Source organism: Atractosteus spatula, chromosome 10, assembly GCF_055471065.1.
Source record: "Atractosteus spatula isolate fAtrSpa1 chromosome 10, fAtrSpa1.hap1, whole genome shotgun sequence".
NCBI classification, from domain to species: Eukaryota; Metazoa; Chordata; class Actinopteri; order Semionotiformes; family Lepisosteidae; genus Atractosteus; species Atractosteus spatula.
In genome coordinates this window covers 6235335-6256072 of record NC_142715.1, presented here as the reverse complement: position 1 = coordinate 6256072, position 20738 = coordinate 6235335, and the positions used below count along the sequence as shown (strand labels likewise).

Sequence of the window (20738 nt, the reverse complement as noted above, 5' to 3'; positions counted from 1 at the left end):
TGACTTGTCGTTTGCTTTGGCTTTTCAGGCCGGTTTGGCTGAAACAAGCACTGCCTCATCCTTTCTCATTTTGAGTTTATTGGCGTAGGCGTGAGGGCATTTCTTAAAAACGTGTCCTTCCGAGCCACATAAATTGCACTTTGGCAGCATTGAACAGTCAGAGGCTAAATGTCCCTGTTTGCCACAGGTCTTGCAGCATTTCACAGTGCAGGATGATGCCAGGTGTCCCACAGCACCACAGTGCCGACACACCTTTGGTTGTCCCACATAAAAAACATAGCCATTGCAGGCGCCCAGCCGGATTGTAGAGGGCAGGTGCCTTAAGCCTCCATTTACATTGTCCGGTAGCAAGCGTACCTCAAATTTCCTTGCTCCTGTTTTTATACCGTCAACATCTCTAACCTCAGTTCCATGGTGGACGGTGCAGTACTGGTTAAGCCAGGTGTGAATGTCCTCCGTCTTTGCCAGTTCCGAGAACATAACAACATGCACCGTTTTCCTCTCTCTGTGTGTCAGAGGCTGCAAGTTGATCTTCTCAAGGGCAGGAACTTTCCCTCTTTTTGCCTCAAACACATCCACACATTGCTCAAACAGAGGATAAGTAGCAAATACAACCTCAAATGCTTTCTGACCTGGGAGAGCGAAGATGAAATCCAAGTGTTGAGGTTCAAAGCCAAGTTCCTTCTGCAACACTTTTCTGCTAAACTGCATACGATCCATGAAGAGGTCATCCAAAAGCTCAAAACGCACAGCATTCTTGCAGGATCCAAAGGCTGTCATTTTGTAAACTGCAAAACACTGCTTCCACAAAACAAGAAAACAATCCAACTACTCCACCTACAGGCTGATCAAGGTATCTCCCCTGCTAGGTAAGTATGAGTTGTACAAGCCCCTGCAAGCGGCCCGCACCCACAGCACAAATTGCGCAGTCTAGGCCAGCTCCTCGCCCCACACGCCAACGCCTCCTGCTGGGCCCACTCTTTCGCACACTCACACGCCACACTAACACTCAAAAGGGTGGGCAAAACGAGAAAACGAGCACGCCGTTTCCTACACATCTGCAGTCTCCATTGCGCATTCGCAGCATGTCCCGGGATGCAATTCGGCCTCATTTGCATAACACCAGACCGGCAGATCGCTACGCAAGCTCGCGTCGTGCGCCTGCCACACACCGAACAAACACCGGAGCCTTTTCAGCAATTTCCAAAAAACATGCCTGCTCGCCTGCCCACAAGGCTCCGTCTCTTACCCGCTCTCCAGAGCCTGCTGTGCTGTTCTCTCGGCACTCCTGCAGCACGGGGAGAAAGTTTCCACGCTCCGCCGCAGGGAAGGCTCGCTCCGTGCGCACACGTCCTTTCAATGCCAGTTCAACAAGTGCTCCGCATTAGCAGCGTCGGGGCTCCGGCGTGTCGCACCTCACCTCATCTCGCACAGCCCCCTCCTTGAATGGCTGGCGCTGGGCATGCCCCGCTCTCCTCCACCTTATCTTATCGCGTGTGACCACCGACAATGGCCACAATGCCAGGGAATGGCACCTGTAAAGTGTTAATTGGGGCACAGGGACAGCCCGTCTCGTCTCGGGGGCTGGCTTCAAAGACAATACAGCAAACACAGCGGGGTGGGGGAAGAAGACGACACGACACATGCAGGTACATTCAGCTCCGGCGGGAACGAGTCATTTGTTGGTCTTTTCAAGTGCTGGGAGCCGAGTATCGTTTCTCCCCGCTGACTAGATCTCGCCCTGCGACTCTCCACTGGGCTCACCCACGGCAGCCCAGCAGGTGTGAGCCTAGCCGGCACCCGGATGGGAGATTCCCCCCGGAAAAGCTCAGGTTGCTGCTGCTCCTGCAAGAGGTGTGACTGGGACCAGAAGGGAGCGCTCACCCTGCGGTCTGTGTGGCTTTCTTATGCCCCAGCATCCTGATGGCGACACTCTGCTGCACAAACAGGCGCCGTCCTTCGGGGGAGGCTTAAAACCGAGGTCCCGACTCTCCTTGGCCATTAAGAAATCCCAGGGCGTCTCTCAAAAAGAGACACCGGGGGTGTCACTCTGGTGTTAGTGTTCCCATTTACCAATCAGTCGGGGTCTCCTCCTAATCCCCATCTCATATGTAACAATCAATGACGAGGCCCCCCTGTCCCGCGATATTGTACTCCTGGCCGCTGGCTGGCGCTGTGAGATTTAGTACTCGCGCAAGAGACCGGGGGCAGAGCGCGAACGCAGGTCCCCCGCCCTCCACAAAGTGTGCGCTCCAGGTTCCCTCTCGGGGCTCTGCAACACAGCGGAAAGGCAGCGAGAAGGAGCCTCTTGCTCTGACACCACAAGGCCACAAGAGGGCAGAGGCGCCGCGCGCCCGGCCGACGTGTTGGACTGGTGTGCCTTATGTGCTGAAATAAACATGCGACAGCCCAAGAATGTTTTCAGAGTGCTGTGCACTGGAGGTTTTTGTCTTGTGAAGACTTGCCTTGTGCTCCTCCGTGCAGTTTGTTTGTCCTCCTCCAGTGTGAGACAAGCCAACACAAGGGAGCACATTCGCCAACATCCAGGCATGCAATGCGATTTGGAAAGAGGCTCCTTTCCAAAGAGTTGCACACAAACGATCCTTCAGTCCCGCTCGGGGGGCACGGAGCCCCAGCCACACACAGCTTCAAGTAGCGAGTCAGGGGACCTTGCTATTGCTTGTGGCCACACCACCCTGAACGCGCCCAATCTTGTCTGATTTTGGAAGCTAAGCAGGGTCGGGCTTGGTTAGTACTTGGATGGGAGACTGCCTGGGAATACCAGGTGCTGCAAGCTTTTGCTCTCTCGTCCAGCAGGGGTCGCCATTGGTGCCGTAGGCTTTGGGAGGAAAACCTGGAGGATGGAAAGGTGATCTATAGCCTCATCTCTAGAGACGTTTTGTTGCTATGGCATGTGTGTGACCCATATAAAAAAAAAACCCGTTTGTAAAACGAATATCGAAGCTGCCTCTAAATCTGCAAATGAAGATGAGTCGATAAACCACTTGTTTTTCATACAACTATACATATATTAATTTATTACTGATTTCACTCATTGCGCACGGATACAATAGAGGTACAGCTATTCACTGTTTGACATGTCTGCACTGGTACAGAACCTAGCAATCAGAAAACGGGTGAAACTGTCTTTAGAATTAGCATACAGTACCGAGGCCCCCATGACCAAATAAAGGCTAACCTCGATAATCAGCCTAAATAATGCAGACTACAGCAAAATGACTGACTTTGAAAAGGGAATAAATGTCCGGAAGGAGTAGTGTAACCAGCTTGAAATGCTTCTCCGGACCTCTAACTAAAAGAAACCGAGAACCAGCAGTGGCATCGACTGCTTTCAAACTAGGATCCTATCGCAGCCACGCAGTTCGTGGTGTCGTAACTCTTCCGTATCTGATATTGGACCAAGCACATCAGGGGAGAGCGCGAACGCAGTCCCCCACTACCAGAAATTATGCAGTCGAGATTCCCACATTTGGGGAATTCGCAGGGGTCAGCACAGCCGGAGTGCAATGGCCGAGCCTCGCCCTGGGTGAACCTCCTTCTTGATCAAGGTATCTCCCCTGCTAGGTAAGTATGAGTTGTACAAGCCCCTGCAAGCGGCCCGCACCCACAGCACAGATCGCGCAGCCTAGGCCAGCTCCTCGCCCCGCACGCCACCGCCTCCTGCTGGGCCCACTCTTTCGCACACTCACACGCCACCCTAACACTCAAAAGTGTGGGCAAAACGAGAAAACGAGCGCGCCGTTTCCTACATATCTGCAGTCGCCATTGCGCATTCGCAGCATGTCCCGGGACGCAATTCGGCCTCATTTGCATAACACCAGATCGCTACGCAAGCTCGCGTCGTGCGCCTGCCACACACCGAACAAACACCGGAGCCTTTTCAGCAATTTCCAAAAAACAGACCTGCTCGCCTGCCCACAAGGCTCCGTCTCTTACCCGCTCTCCAGAGCCTGCTGCCTTCTGTGCTGTTCTCTCGGCACCGCTGCAGCGCACACAACTCCTGCAGCGCGGGGAGAAAGTTTCCACGCTCCACCGCAGGGAAGGCTCGCTCCGTGCGCACACGTCCTTTCAATGCCAATTCAACAAGTGCTCCGCATCAGCAGCGTCGGGGCTCTGGCGTGTCGCACCTCACCTCACCTCGCACAGCCCCCTCCTTGAATGTCTGGCGCTGGGCATGCCCTGCTCTCCTCCACCTTATCTTATCGCGTGTGACCGCCGACAATAGCCACAATGCCGGGGAATGGCACCTGTAAAGTGTTAAGTGGGGCACAGGAACAGCCCATCTCGTCTCGGGTGCTGGCTTCAAAGACAATAACAGCAAACACAGCGGGGCGGTGGAAGAAGACGACACGACACATGCAGGTACATTCAGCTCTGGCGGGAACGAGTCATTTGTCGGTCTTTTCAAGTGCTGAGAGCTGAGTAATCCTTCGCTTGTATCGTTTCTCCCCAGTAACTAGATCTCACCCTGCGACTCACGACTGGGCTCACCCACGGCAGCCCAGCAGGAGTGAGACTGGCCAGCACCAGGATGGGAGATTCCCCCCGGAAAAGCTCAGGTTGCTGCTGCTCCTGCAAGAGGTGTTACTGGGACCAGTACGGAGCGCTCACCCTGCGGTCCGTGTGGCTTTTTTATGCCCCAGCATCCTGATGGCGACACTCTACTGCGCAAACAGGCGCCGTCCTACTGGGGAGGCTGAAAACCGAGGTCCCGACCCTCCTTGGCCATTAACAAATCCCAGGGCGTCTCTCAAAAAGAGAAAGAAATGTCTCAGGGAGAGGATGGGCACTGTGAGAGTGACAGGGCTGTCTGGGTCCTACAGGACTAGGCACAGAAGAGCTTCACCAACAGAGTCACACAGCGAACGTGATAACCGCTACACTACGGAAACCTGTAGGGGCTGCTGCTGGTGTCTCGCTTGCGTTTCGGGCTGAGAAAGGGAACGATGGGAACTCGTGCCCAGCGGCCCAGCGCTGAGCTTCGCCAAAGCTATTCAGCTGCTTCCAGTATCTTTGTTGGAGTGCGCTGATTGACCGCGCTCTCTCACCAGAGCCCAGCACGCCTGTCATGGATGGAGCAGGATAGGCGGCCCCACATTCTACAGCCCTCTCCACACAATCGACGAAATCTGGCTACTGAAGTGGAGAAAATCTCCTCTCCAGAAAGTGCAAATATCATCTTGGAGAGTATAAATCTTATTGCCAAAGGTCAACACTGTCTACCAGAGTCACCCCTCCCACCTCCTGCAGGTTTCCGAGGTGCAGCGATGATCAGTTCGGCTCACATGCGAGAGGTCCTCGGTTGAAAACCTGCACCCCCTCTTCTCGCACGTTTTCCACATGATCGAGTGGTTTTAATGCGGCTCCTTAATGGTGCTGATCTTTTGGAAAGCAGGAGGCAAAACCGACATGTTCCCATACCGGGAGTTGAACCCAGGCCACCTGGGTGAAAATCAGGAATCCTAACTGCTAGATCATATAGCCATGCTGTGCTGTGCGTCATGTAAGCAAACTGTAACTGCTGTCTTCATGACCTGCTTGGTGGAGAAAACACACCAGAGAGTTGGCACTCAGAGTGTCAAAGGGTCGATGTATACTAGGGCTCAGTTGAAATGCGTCAGGACTTTTCCGACTAGTGTCACATGAAGAGAGTACATCCTTTCCCACCCCCACTCTGTTTGTCTCGGTAACTTGCTGTGATCATAGAGTAATCAGCATTTTGTGTTGTGGCCGCAACAACCCCGGTTCGAATCCGGGTCCTGGCAGAATAGGAGGAGTACTGCCTGACTGGATCGTTGATGAACGACAGAGGCCACTCTGACCTCTTCTCGGTTTTCTTCAATGACTTACTAAGGATCTTCTTTACATTCACCCATGCAGGGGAAGCCAGTTACACCAAAGCAAACGCAGGAAAGTGCATTTCAAGCAGAGCCCAGGAGGGACCTGTTTACACCGAGAGTGGTCGGAGAATGGAACAATGCGCCCAGCCCTGTTGCTGGAGTCGATTCTTGATGAGATCTTGGGCTCACTAAGAGGCCCCCGCTGGATGCTAATCTTTCTGTTGTTCTTGCAGGTCCTGCGCTGCTTTTGAGCCGACAGAGCTCGTCTTGGTCTGTCGGCACAGCCCAATTGCAAATGATCGGTTCCGTGTACAGAAGGAACGTGCGTTTGGTACAAGAGTGCATGAAGGCACCGGAAATACATTGGGAACAAATGACCGGTGGCTCAAGACCTCTGTGAAGTACAGGAGCGTGCAAAAAAGAAGCTGTTGCTACCCAGTCTCAAACAAGGGACCTTTTGCATGTTAACCACTACACTACAGAAACCTGCAGGGGCTGCTGTTGGTGTCTCGCTTGCGTTTCGGGCTAAGGGAAGCATCACATTAGGCAGGGGGGGCTGGAGAAAGGAACAAAGGGCACGATGAAACAAAATGCCGAAACCCGGGATCTCCTCCCTCCTTTGCAGTGAGCACTATTTTTTTCATTTTCTTCCCTTGTATTTTCCTTGCTTTTTTACTGTCCCTTCCTCCCCCCAATCGGAGACGGAAAACATGCCGAAACCCTTTTTCACCCTGTGTTTGTGCAACGTCAGTCTGCGCAGGTCTTTAGCTACTGAAAGCAACTGTCCAGTTTAGATGCTGCTACGTATAGGTCGTCCTAAACACCTTATCTAGTGGGATTGTAGTCTGTTAGGTATTTGCTGGAGATCCACTCTAAATTAACATCAAAGGAACAGGTAAAAGGTTTATTACACGTCATACCCGAAGAAGGGTCCACTTCGTGTTTCCTTCTCTTTTCAGCATGGAATAAACCTATACTTTTTCATTTGCAGCCCACCCATGCTGACGCAGGTCACTACTTAATTTCCCATCAGCTGTGGACCCCCTGCTGATCTGTTCACAGATAGATGAGAGACATCTTCTTAGACGAGAGGTCTACTGGGACTAAGGGAGCACGATGGGGAACTGAAGGCTTGAAAAAGCACTCGCATTAGATTCTGTGTTTTTGTTGTTCCCCAGATTTGTTTTTAATGTTCTTTTTGTTTTGAAGTTGTTCCGTTAAGTATTTTTTTATTTTATTTTCTGTAGTCGTTAGACTAGTACAGTTATTTTTCCTAGGTTCCCGGAAGACTTCTCGCTTTGTGTTTGTTGTGTTTCCAGGTTACAAGTATTTTTTTTTTCTATTGATAGGACCCCATGTATTACTGTGGGACTAGTTAACTTAAGTTCTTACATTGTACCTGAAATTACCACATAAACTACTACTCTGTTTTTCTTTTTTTTAATAAAGGCACAAATGATGTTTTTTTTTCTTGCAGCTGATTGGCACTACAACGGGCCCTACAATGGGTCATTGCTATGAGCGTGGCTGCTGAAATTTGTCAACAGCTCTGTACTAAACCTGTTCTCAATTGCAACAAACCTAAAATAACATCTGCTGCCCATTAGATGTTACCGATGTAGGAGACTAACTTAAACCACCTCTTCACAGGGTTTAAGTAGCTCAGTAGTGGAACATTCGATCCCTTTTGAACTGTTCTGAATGTAGTGGAAATAATATAGTCACAATAACGAACATATGCACCACTCGCTTGAAATATTTAGCTAAAATTGTTTTCTAGACACCACAACTATTCACAATGAATTTCAGTATCAATACATGTCTTTATTAATAAAAGTGTAATTTATTAATAATTCAGATTAATGTATATCTTTATTAGTAGCTGAATTACCGGTAATGCATGTACAGCCCTTAATATGGGATAGTGAATTTTCAGATATCCTGGGGAGGGAAGAAAACTGGAATGAAGGAAATACATATGTATGTCTTAAATGTGTTCTGTCACATCTGAGTGTAAACTGAATAGATTTTTTGTATTACACATACTTGTATTTCTCAGGAGACAGCAGAAAAATGGTGGAATTTGTGGGTACAGAAAAGAACTTGAACTGAACAGGCAAATGTAAGGTTATGTTAAAGTAAAAAAAACTTTGTCACCTTTTTCAACGTGATTATTTAAGATGGTTTATCGGAACCATATCTCTTCTCGATTCTGTGGCTGTGGTCCAACAATATCGGCGGTGAAACAAGCAGAATGTGTGGAAAGAATTGGAGACGTAACGGGAGAGTCATCCAGTCGATAGAAAGGTTGTGTAAATGATGCTGAGAAGTGTGGTTTAAAAACTTTACGAGCCATGCAGGAGTCAAACTTACAATCTTCTGATCTAACGTTAAACGCGTTATCCATCTCGCCACTGGCCTTGATACTCTAATGACACCACTGTGAGCTTTGTGCTGCTATTAGTAATACTATACATCGCTCTGGTCCACATTTTCTAAATTATATTCACGTGTTTTCTACTTGTATTTAGCTACTAGGTCTTTCATTTGGTCTGTTTTAAAAACAGCATCTCTTTAAGATAAGATATCGTGTTTAAAAATAAATCCAGAGTGGCGAAAGAAAACAAAGCCTTATACATGCGATGCAAGTGCTCTACCATTGAACTAAACTCCTGAGAGGCACTTTTGCCTGCGGCTCTTTAATTGTGTTAGGAAGAGTGAAGCGTCTACATAGTGTACAATTTACAGGTCGAAGCAAGACAATCAGATGCAAGGAGAATTCAGAAAATGAGCCTCTGCTTTATTGTTTACTGAGCTTTCGATGAACGTCTAAGTGAAAGACAAATTCACTATTTTCACTTTTTGTTTAAAGAACACTTTTATCACATGTTCTGCACAGTGCTCTTTTCTACACTCCTGATTTGAGGATCCCCAGGTAATTTTTAAAAAAAAAACAACAAAATTGCGATATATTGAATATTATTTATGTTTACATTTGTAGTGTTTCATAGCCGTTCAGGGACGCCAAATATGTAGTCATAGTGGCTCTCTGAAGGCACCAGTTCTGTAGGGTTTGGGCATTTACTGAGACAATTATCAATTGTAGCAGTAAATCACAAAGTTGATTCTTTTGATGGCTTTAGAATCCAACCACGCGACATAACTCAAACAACGCGCACACACAGGTACTAATACACGAGGATAAATTTATTAATACATAGAATATGCATATAAACCTAACAGATCTTATCGAGAGGGTTATCAGAATACAAAAGGTATATATTCAATCAGTTACGAAGTGTTACACATCAAGAGGACATACGTTCAGTATATCATTCATTAAGACCGTTTCGTAAATGAACTTGGTTATAACTTCTACATTAGATACTCAAAACAAGTACATAACTCTTAGGAATTAAATTGATATCAACTGGTTGGGATAACAATTGAATTCTCGAGCTGTAATGCATTGAAGTTGAATACTCATCCAATTTCTGGGGATTCAGATCTCCTGCAGGCACAAACAATCAGCTGCAGGCTTGTTGCTGTCCAATCCGCGCTCTCTGGCTCCGTGCCAGGCTGTGCTGTGCGGCTTGCGACGGTGCGCTGCTGATGCTCACTGACCGGCTAGTTAGTGTTGGCTTTAACTAGCAAAGTTTGTGCACAGGAGAAAAGATGACTGTGGATCCCAGCAAGTCAGGAAGAGGACCGGTTCGTTCCTGATGAAGAGCTAGTTCTGAATAGTGATTCAGCTGTCCACAGTTCTGACCTGTCCACGAGGCCTGCTGCTGGTTACTCTCTGGCAACCTCCACTCTAGACTCTTAGAACAAAGGAAAGTTCTGGCACTCGGACACACTGGCCGTTCCGTGGTTGTCCGGGCTGAGTCTCAGGATGGTCAGGAGGCGCGCTGCGAGAATGTCCTGCCCTTGGGAGCCTTCTGCTCCTGGGCCGTCCTGCCCTGGAATTCTCCTTTGAATTCCCTTTAGAACAGTCCACAGAATCCTCTCCAGAATCTTACTGAATCTCCCGAATCTGAATCTTGTTGAATCTCTCAGGCTCTCTGTGTTGCCTGTTTTTACCTGGAGGAACTTCAGCTCGTTGATTGGCTGAAAGTTCCATGGGCATCAGAGTCCCACGTGGGTTACTCAGCCCTACCAGTCCCTGATTGGTTGATCAAGGTGAGATATGAGTCACTTAGTCCTGACACTTAGTAATGCAGTCCAGATGTCCATCCGGCACTCCCTAGACTGATAGGCGCCAGTGGATGACCATTGATCATGATAGCCAGACTTAGCTAAGTACATCCCCCTTTGGGAGCTGTCCTAGGAAACCTTAAATCACCCTGCACTAATGGTCTCTCTGTGGCTGCTCCACAGAGATGAACAGAGAAATGGGGCCTCATTTAGGAAGCTCAGAAACACTTAATTCTGCCTTATTATTAAGCCTCGCCGCTACACATTTATATTCACTCGTGCCAAAAGCTTGTATTCTCTGCATATATCAGGATGTGGAAATAAGCCCAATCACATTTAGAATAGATAGTATTTAGGTCAAAGCTAATTCGAAGTGTGTGTCGCAGGATGTGGACCATTGAGGCAGTAACAGGCCGGGATTGATTGGGTTACGTTGATTAGTGTTGCAGGATGTGGGCCACGGAGGCAGTAACAGGCTGTGATTGATTAGGTTATGTTGATTTCCGGGATGGTGTCAATGTTGCCTCTCACACAAGGGGGGCGACTGCAGTTGTCATAATGAATACCATCTAGAAGGAACAGTCAGTAACAACGGTCACACCCAAGCAATTAGGTATCAAGACTTGGAGGTGTAAGGTCCTATGACACCTAGTTCGGCACTCCCACACCCCTCAAACAACACAAGCTTCCTCCTGGAAAAATACTAAGCAAACCCGATTCTGACAGGGACAGCAGAAAACCCCCTGAAAGGGATTGGCTAAGGAGTGGGATAAAAAGACCTGAGACAGAACAGAGGGGGCTCCTGATTCCCAATGGACCCTGGAGATGACACAGGCAGCACAAGGGAAGCTGCAGAGTGCGAAAGCCCGGGGGTACTCTGCAGAGACTTCTAATACCTGAAGGCAAGGAACAAGGAAACTGACACAGCTAGCTGATTCAAACTGAGGGGAATGTAATACAGTCCGCAGAGGATTTCTACTGATACCTGAACAGAGACTGGGGGAAATAGGACTGGGTGATACCCCTCTCTTCCAAGTGGGCCATCAGAGACTACAGGTACTAAGTAGAAACATTCGAGTGGCCTCTCTTCAGTATTTTACAGAAAAGACTGCTGCCCCTCTGTATTCATTATGACCCTGGGAAGGACCTTTTGCTGCTGCTGCTGTTTTCATTGTGCTTTTGGTTGATAGTGAATGTGAATGTAGTTGGAAAATAAAAAGGGCACTTATACAATACAAATGCTTGTCGCTGGTCTGTGTGTGCATTGGTGATTCTGGGAGATAAACAGAACCTGTGGTAATGTAGAGGGGCCCTAGCACCCCGTTTGTATTGCTAGGTGGCGTAGTCGGACACGAGGCAGGAACATTTCTCGCCCATAGGGTTCACCTTACTGTGAATAAACATTAAAATAAGCCCCTGTAGGACCAGCAGTAGGGAGATACAACATCAAAATAATACATCAATTAAATAAACTGAGGGGATCTCTTTAATTCAAGACTCCAGCCCAGCCTGCACTCAGGGAGCAATCCTAAGGGTGTCAGCTTCACACCTGTCTTCCCTGGGGAAGGATGAAGGACCGGTTCCCCTCGGACAAGAGCTGGGCGCCCTGCGTGTGTGGTTCTGCAGGCTGGACGGCTGTTAGGAAACATGGAGAGACACCACAGCCAGTCTCGTTTCCCCTGGACTCTGCCTTCTTCTGAAGCGCAAGTCTGCACGATGCTGCTGTGCCCAGTCCGCCGAGCTCCAAGCAGCAGGACTGGGAGTCTGGAAAAGAAAACCACGCCCGCTCTCTTCATGGAGGTCAAAACCACCGAGATCTCAGGGAGACCGTGTCTGGCCCCTGTGGGCCGGGGTTCGAACAGTTAGCGGGCTCTGAGGCCCAGATATTCCAGGGGAACTGTAAAGCTGTAGAGCTTACGAGAAGTTAACTCAATACCGAGCAACGGGAAGCAGGTTAGAATGGTATAAGTAACCCGGCGTGCTGCACGGTAGAGCAATTGCAGGTGTGTTAACTTGTGCGGCGGCCCTTGTTAATAATAACCTGCTGCTGGCGCTGATTAGCTCGCTTACGAGTTAATCTCTGCTGGTTGGCGGTCGTGACAGTACCCCCCCCCTCACAGGCGGCTCACGACACCCGAGACGGCCAATCAGGATAGTCCCTGTGAAAGTCGCTGATTAGTGTAGGGTCCAAAATATCCTTCTCTGGAACCCAAGATCTCTCTTCGGGTCCAAAACCCTCCCAGTCGGCTAGATACTGAAGGGTACCGAGGTTCCATCTGGAGTCGATGATCTTGTGGACCGTATAAGTCGGGCGCCCCTGAATGCGACGAGGAGCTGGCGGGCGACGTTGGGGAGCCACAAGGGGCGAGCGGTAAAAGGGTTTCAGGAGGGAGACACGGAATGAGGGGTTAATTCTGAGGGTAGGGGGGAGAGCAAGGCGGAAGGTAACTGGGGTGATCCGGGAGAGAATTCGGAAGGGGCTGATATACCTAGGCCCAAGCTTCTTGGAAAGCTGATGTAGAGGTAGATTCCGTGTAGATAACCAAACAAACTGTCCTCTCCGAAAACGAGGGGCTGGTCTGCGGTGTCGGTTGGTGAATTTGGCATGGCGCTGGGCTGACTTGGTGAGAGCTGTCCTCGCCATTCTCCAGGTCCTTCGCAGCTTGGAAATATATTGTTGCACTGATGGCACTGCTGTGTCTGGAGGTGTGACAGGGATGACAGTGGGCTGATAACCTAATGAACAGAGGAAGGGAGAGAGACCTCTGGAGGAATTGTGGGCATACTCTGCCCAGGGAAGCAGCGATTACCAATCATCCTGTGAGTTGGAGGTGAAGGCTCTCAAAAAGGTCAGGAGGCTTTGGTTTGTCCTTTCCACCTGACCATTGGCCTCAGGATGATAACCTGAAGTCAAAGATACATGTGTCCCTAGAGCTTGACAGAAAGCCTTCCAAAAGGCCGAGACAAATTGAGGTCCCCTGTCTGAGACCACATCGTAGGGCAAACCATGTAACCTAAAGACCTGTTGCACAAACAATGACTCCATTTCCTGGGCTGTGGGCAATGCTGGGAGGGGGACAAAATGGGCTGCTTTGGAAAAACGATCGGAGACCACCATGATTACCGTATGACCTTGACTGTTAGGAAGGTCCGTAATGAAGTCAACAGCTATGTGGGATCAAGGGCGGTGTGGGATCGGAAAGGGGTTAAGCAGACCAGCCTTCCTAGCTCGCGGAGTCTTGCTCCTGGCACAGACCGGGCAAGCCCGGACGTACTCTGCTGCATCAGATCGCATGGAAGGCCAACAGAAGTCCCTGGTGAGGAGGTCCAGAGTGCGTCTGCATCCAGGATGGCCCAGAAAGTGAATCTTAGAAGCATGAAAAACGCATTTCTCGAGCTTGGCGTAGAGCTGGTTGTCGATGAGTCTGGACAAGAACTCCTGGATGTGATGGACATGTTCCTGAGGGTCAGCGGGAAAAATGAGGATGTCGTCCAAGTAAACCAAAACAAACTTTCCAATAATGTCCCTAAAGATGTCATTCATGAAGGACTGGAAGACCGCCGGGGCATTAGTGAGTTCAAAAGGCATAACCGGATATTCATAGTGGCTGTGCGTGGTCATAAAGGCCGTCTTCCACTCATCCCCTTCACAGATCCTGATTAAATTATAAGCCCCCCGTAGATCTAGTTTTGAGAAGATGGACGCTCCATGTACGGACTCCAGAGCTGCCGGGATTAAAGGCAAGGGGTAGCGATGTTTGACTGTAATGGAGTTCAGCCCTCTGTAGTCAATACAGGGCCTCAAGAAGCCGTCCTTCTTCCCTATGAAGAAAAACCCTGCACAGGCTGGGTACGAGTAGGGACGAATAAAACCGGAATTCAGGGCCTCCTTGATAGAATCCTGCAGGGCTTCATTCTCTGCCTGAGTGAGAGGGTAGATCCGTCCTTTGGGTGGGAGGGTTCCCGGAAGCAAATCTATTGCACAGTCGCAGGTGCGGTGAGGGGGGAGCGATAGAGCTTTCTGTTTGTCAAAGGCTTGTTTCAGATGTGCATATTGGGGGGGGGGGATAATAGACTGCTCTTCCAAGGGGATTACTGCAGCAGCAACCTTGAGCGGTGGGCGACAACGGTTGTCACGACAGGCATGGCTCCAGGCAATGACCTCATTCTTGGCCCAGGAGATGTGGGGATCAAGATTCTTGAGCCAGGGAAGGCCCAGGATCACAGGGTAAGCAGGGGAATCCAGGAGAAGGAGTGCAATGTTCTCCACGTGAGTGGCACCAACAGTTAGATATAGAGGAATGGCCTGCCAGGTAATGTGTCCAGGAGCAATCGGTGACCCATCCAAAGTTTGAATGCAGACAGGGGGTGAAACCGGAGCAAGAGGAATATCCCACTTCTTAGCAAAAGATGCATCCACAAAGTTCCCCGCTGCCCCTGAATCCACCAAAACCGAAAGGGGAAGGGGCGTGTCCATCCATGAAATCTCAGCTGGGAATAAAGGCCCCGAAGAGGATTGTGAAAAAACAGCACTACTGACTCTAAGAGTAGGCAGTGGGAGAGCTGGAGATGGATGTGGGAGTCTCGAAGGACAAGTAGGCGAGCAGATGACCCGACGCAGAGCAGTACAGACACAGCCCCTCCTAACGGCGCCTTTCCTTTTCCTCCAAGGACAGGGGTGCATGTGGCAGGGTTGGTGCCAAAAGGGGAGGATCCATGGGGTGCACAGGTCTGCTTCCTGGGTGTCTCTCTGCTCTCCGAAGCCGAATGCGGGTGTCCAATTCAACCACCTGAGCGATAGGTGGGTAGAGGCCTGAGCATCAGGTGGTCCTTTAAATCCTCCAAGACCCTTAGAGAAGAGGCAAACCAAAGCTTCAGGGTTCCAGGCAGACTCTGTGGCGAGGGCTTGGAATTCAGCCACATAATCTTGCAGTGGTCTGTCGCCCTGGCGAAGAGAGGAAAGCCGAAGTCAAGTCAAATCCAGGTTGCTTTGAGAAAAACGTGCCTGGAGACGGACAGCAAAAAGCTGAAAGTCAGAGAACAGCTGATCTCCCCTAGCAAGCAATACTGCTGCCCAGTCCAATGCTTTGCCTGTGAGCAAGGAAAGGGCGAATCCGATCTGCTCCCAAGGAGTAGAAAAACGCTCATGCTGCAGCTGAAAAGCCAGGGAGCACTGAGCAATAAAGCCCCTGCTGCCTGCAAGGTTGCCATCATACTTCTCCGGGAGGACAAAAGGTAAGGTTGAGAGAGTGGTGGGTGGGGCTGCGGGGGTCGGAGCAGGTGCTTGTGCAAAATGTGTTACAGGAATCGGTACAGGAGCCGGCGAAACAGGGGAAGAAAAAAGCCAGGTGACCTGGTTAGTGATCTTTTGGAGTGAAGATTGAAGCTGGGTGATAGTTTGGGAATGCTTCGGGAGAAGGGAACGAAGAGTCTGTGCATCCGTGGGATCCATAATAAGGCTCAGTATTCTATAATGCTGCTCTGAAGAGGTGAAAAGGATCCAATGCAGATGCCGGAGTAGTAGGGAGGTAAGTAAGCGAACAAACCGAAACTAGGAGCTGAATCGTAGTCAGAAGGTGTAAGGTAGGTCGAAATCCAGTAAAGACACTGGTGGCGAACAATCCAAAACGTGAGACAATATCGAGGTCGAAAAGAGAGCGGTAGTAAATCCGGTATAGACACTGATAGCAACCAATCCGAGGGGCAAGGTGAGATCCGTAGTCCGAAGGCAAAAAGGTGTAGTCCAAAATTCCAAGAAGGCAAAAAGGTAGAGAAACGCTAGGTAGAGCTTACGAGAAGTTAACTCAATACCAAGCAATGGGAAGCGGGTTAGAATGGTATAAATAACCCGGCATGCCGCACGGTAGAGCAATTGCAGGTGTGTTAACTCGTGAGGCGGCGCTTGTTAATAATAACCCATTGCTAGTGCTGATTAGCTCGCTTACGAGTTGATCTCTGCTGGCTGGCGGTCGTGACAGGAATGAATCTTCTCAACTCGGGACCAAGGAACAGCAGCTGTCCGGATCTGAAGGGACAAATTCTGAACTGCTGACTATGACCTTGTGCGGTCAAGTCCTGCCGGAGAACTGTTCTTTTTCTTCCCAATCACATTCTTCCTGAGAGTAACACGTTGATGAGTAAAGAGACTCAGTCACAAGGCTTGTGTCTCTGTCGAGCAGGACTCTCAGCCTGAGGGTAAGGAGTTCAAGTCCTGGCTGTGTCCTCGTGTTAACTTTCAATTTAGTTCTTAGTGACAGTAACACGGTGATTAGTACAGAGATTGGCTTGTCAGGAGCTCTAATGTAGAGGTGAAGTATGGAGTCATGGCTCAGTCTCAGTCCATGAGATTTATGATTTGTTTTCAGTTTAATTCCTCCTGAAATGTCAACACACTGATCAGTAAAGAGACTGGTCCTGTGAGTGTGTGCTGTACCTCACGGGTTACAACTGTGGGCTCACAGTCACCTGGTTGTGGGCTCAAGTCCTGGCTGTGATTGCATGTTGCTTTTCAGTATAATTCATAGCAACAGTAACACATGGCTAAGTCAACAGTTAGGGGTTGAGCTTTATGGTCCAGAGGTTAAGAGTCTGGGCTTGTGGCTGACTGGTGGTGGGCTCAAATCCTCCATGAGACCTGTGGTTTTTCAGTGTAATTCTTCCTGAAATGTCAACACACTGATAAGTGTGAAGAGAGGGAGTCTGGGAGTGTGTGCCTCTGTAGGGTGGAAGTTAAGACTGTGGGCTCAGTGTCAGAGGCTGGGGGGATCACATCCTGCTCCTGAGTGCAAGCTGGTTTTCAGTTTAATCCTTAGTGACAGTCGCACATTGATAAGTAAAGAGATTGGGGCTGGACTTTGTGGCTCTGTTGAGTAGGGGCTAAGACTCTGGGCTGTAAGGGTCTCGGCAGGGCTGTGCGGTTCAGTAGGGATAATAAAAATAATAATAATAATAATTGCTTACACTTATATAGCACTTTTCTGGACACTCACCTGGATGATGTGATTGCAGCCATAGTGCTCCAGAACACTCACCCCACACCAGCTCTCAATGAGGAGAGCAGAGTGATGCAGCCAATTCATAGATGGGGATTATTAGGAGGCCATGATTGGTAAGGGCCAATGGGAAACTTGTCCAGGACACTGGGGTAACACTCCTACTCTTTTCCAGAAAGGCCCTGGGATTTTTAATGACCACAGAGTCAGGACCTTGGTTTTACGTCTCATCTGAAGAACAGCGCTTGTTTACAGTATAGTGTCCCCCATCACTATACTGGGGCATTAGGACCCACATAGACCGCTGGGTGAGCACCCTCTGCTTGCCCCACTAACACCTCTTCCAGCAGCAACTTTAGTTTTTCCCAGGAGGTCTCCCATCCAGGTACCTACCAGGCTCACACCTGTTGAGCTTCAGTGGGGCTGCCAGCTGGGAGTTATATGGCTGCTGCCCATAATAGGGAAAACTACTAGGGCACCTGATACTAGTATTTCATGCAACGAAAAGCCAACTCAGGGGATGTCTTCACAATTACTTCTCAATACTAGTATGTATGAATACTCCTGATGTGTTCACAATGTCGGATTTCATCAGAGCAGCCGGTACCATCTGACCTTCTCATGGGAGCTGAAATGTTCTCTGTGAAAGGTTACAGCATGCCATGTTTTTTTAATATGTGTGATCTACTGAATTATTAATGTGATGGCTGCTTATTTCCGTAAACAGACTGGACCCCAATCCACATCTCCAAATCCAGTCAAACCCCCCATGAATCATTCCAGACGAAAGAGAACCAGCCTCTTTCCTCCTCCTGTGTTTTACACGCAGCTGGGGGGGGGAGAGTCATGGTCATGCCCTGAGCATCGGGATGGTGGGGTGTCTAATTAGCAGACAGAGTTCTGAATTAAAGCAGATCGTAAGAATTAATTTAATGGTTTCTACCACTACTGTGCAGGCAGGAAAACACTGTAAGATTTAGAAATGTAGAAAAAGACTAAGGTGACACACCTGGGCCAATTTTCCTAGATGCCAATGAACCCACTAGCATGTCTCTGGACTGTGGGAGGAAACCCACATGGACACAGAGAGAACATACATATTCTACACAGATAGAGCACTCCAGGAGTCAAAACTGGGGCCGCAGCACTGTAAGGCACTATGCTGTTCTATATATCTGAAGTACAACCAGCGGGAAGAAAGCAGACCTAGAGTCCTCAGCTTCCTGGCTTGAAGCAGTCACCTGACCAATGGTCTGCTTCCAAATCAGTCAGGTGACGGAGGATGGCACAGGTCAACCCCCCCCACCCCACCCCCAATGCTTTCTGGGAAATGTAGTTTCAGACACGAGCTGCCATCTTTGTCAGACCTTCGTCCCCACTTGTGCCACACGATCGAGACAGCAGAGGACCTGCTGATGGGCAGGGAATTGAAAGCAGGGGCCCCTCGAGGCCCATCTGCCTTCACCATACAGAGGTTCGACGAAAGGCACGTCATTCCTCGCCCCCCCAGAAATAAAGGGTCAAGCCTCTGGTACAGATAATCACTGCAAAAAAAGCTACTACGCAAGAGGTGCTGATCGACTTTTTCTTGCGTGTGAAGAGCATTGCCGGAGCCCCAAGAACCCCACGATGGGGGCGAAGGGAGGAGTCGACCCCTTCAGAGCGGTTGATATCCCAGCAGCCCCCCCAACTCGAAGCACCGCCCTACTTCGGCCCCTCAACCGCCTTCCCAGCATCTTGGTCCGGCAGCTCCCGGAGGGTGGGGGGGTTCAGCTTGTCCAGCTGCGCCACCACGCTGTCGTACTCATGTTGCCACTGCTCCTGGCTCAGGGCCGAGGGGCTGACCTCCAGGAACCTGTAGGCCTCCTTGGACTGCAGGATGAAGATCCCGTGGACGTGCAGACGTTGCAGAAGCTCTTCCAGATCTGTGGGGAAGGGGAGGAGAAGCACAGACGTGAGGCCGACCCGAGTGGTGCGGGGAAATGTGAGATTTCACTGCCGCGGGGCAGAGAAGAAACGCTCCTGCTGCTGGCGATCCTTCTGCTGTGGGAAAAGGGGGTGCTGTTGTCTGAACCACGTGACTCCATTTCCCCAATCAGACCCACGCGGTCGGGATAAATAGCAGCAGAAATTATAATAAAAATTAATAATTGCTTACACTTTTATAATGCTTTTCTGAACACCCCACTCAAAGTGCTTTACAGGTAATGGGGAATCCCACTACCACCACCAATGTGCAGCCCTCACCTGGATGACGCGACGGCAGCCATAGTGCACCAGAACGCTCACCACACATCAGCTCTCAGTGGGGAGGAGAACAGAGTGATGAAGAGAGAAGACTGGCTTCATCCCTCTGCTCTCCTCCTCACTGATAGCTGATGTGTGGTGAGCGTTCTGGCGCACTGTGGCTGCTGTCGCATAATCCAAGTGGGGCTGCACATTGGTGGTGGTGGAGGGGAGAACCCATTACCTGTAAAGCGCTTTGAGTCGAGTTTCCAGAAAAGCACAATATAAGCATAAGCAATTATTATTATTATTATTATTATTGCTGCTTGAAAGCAGCCTGGGACCCAGTGGGAGGAGCCTCCCCCTGTTCGCCATCAGAGGGCAGCAGTGTGAATGATTCACTGCTACAGCTGCTGAACTCCACTCACCTCCGCGCTCTGCTCTTCTTGCTGACGTTACTGAAGTTATTGCGCATTTACTGTCCAGCACTGCCCGTTGTTGGTGTTGGGTTGTGCATGATGGTAGGCTGTCGTTATTTACCGTTTTGTAACATGCCATGCACACTGTGCCGTCTTTTTGTACTGTGTGCCTCCCGAGAGAACAGGGCCAATACGAACTCCTATGTACTGTATGTGTGCATACTGTAGGGCAATCCTACTCCGTTGGCGAGAAGCGTGGCCCTGCACCCCAGCTGCTCCAGGTGGTGCCGTATAAATGGCCGACCCTGCGCTTTGACCCCCAGCTTCTCTCTCCCTATCTGTGTGTCTCATGGAGAGCAAGCTGGAGTCTGTGAAAAGACAAATTCCCAATGCAAGAAACTGTATAGGGTTAATAAAGTGATCTTATAAATTACTCTGCCTCTCATCCCCTGCGCTACTTCTGGTTTGTGGTCTTGAAGTTACTGGGTGACCGATGAAGAGTTTTGACTGGGTTGATGCATTCTCATGCATTTGATGCCAACAGCAGAAGAGGATCCCGCAGTACTTTCTCCTAGTTGGTAAAATAAGGTATTCAGTGGGGTCAGGACAACGATAACAGGCACCCTGGGCTGACAGTCTATCTAATGTGAAGCAAACGGCAGCTCCCGAGACAGTATGGGAGCGGATAATTCAAGCCTAACAGGAAGTGCTTTTCACAAAGGGTGGTGGGAGGGTGGAGTAAGCCGCTCGGTTGGAATGAATCCTGATATCCCAGGATCTCTGGCTGCTTGCAATGACGGGTTCCCCCATGGCAGAGCCGGAGCTCTGGGGGGGGTCTTACTTCTCCACCGATCGGTCCACTTGGTGGCAGATGTCCTCGATCCAGCCCTTCGACTTGTCCAGGAACGTCTTGGCCAGCGCCACTTTCCTCTTCTTCACGGCCGTCCGGATCATTGGCAGCATTTTATAGTTTTATAGTGGCTAATAATAATAATAATAATAATTGCAAGTGGAGCTGTATGTCCTGAAGTATAATAATAATAATG

The 20738-nt window shown here is 49.7% G+C and overlaps 1 non-coding gene and 1 pseudogene across 1 annotated transcript; one reads left to right on the top strand and one right to left on the bottom strand.

Moving 5' to 3' along the window:
• Positions 1-2678: 2678 nt before the first annotated feature.
• On the top strand, positions 2679-2797 carry LOC148824620 (5S ribosomal RNA; annotated as a pseudogene).
• Positions 2798-3429: 632 nt separating this feature from the next.
• On the bottom strand, positions 3430-3593 carry LOC148824619 (U1 spliceosomal RNA). The gene has a single exon (XR_016093002.1). It is a non-coding gene; the product is annotated as a U1 spliceosomal RNA (small nuclear RNA).
• Positions 3594-20738: the final 17145 nt, after the last annotated feature.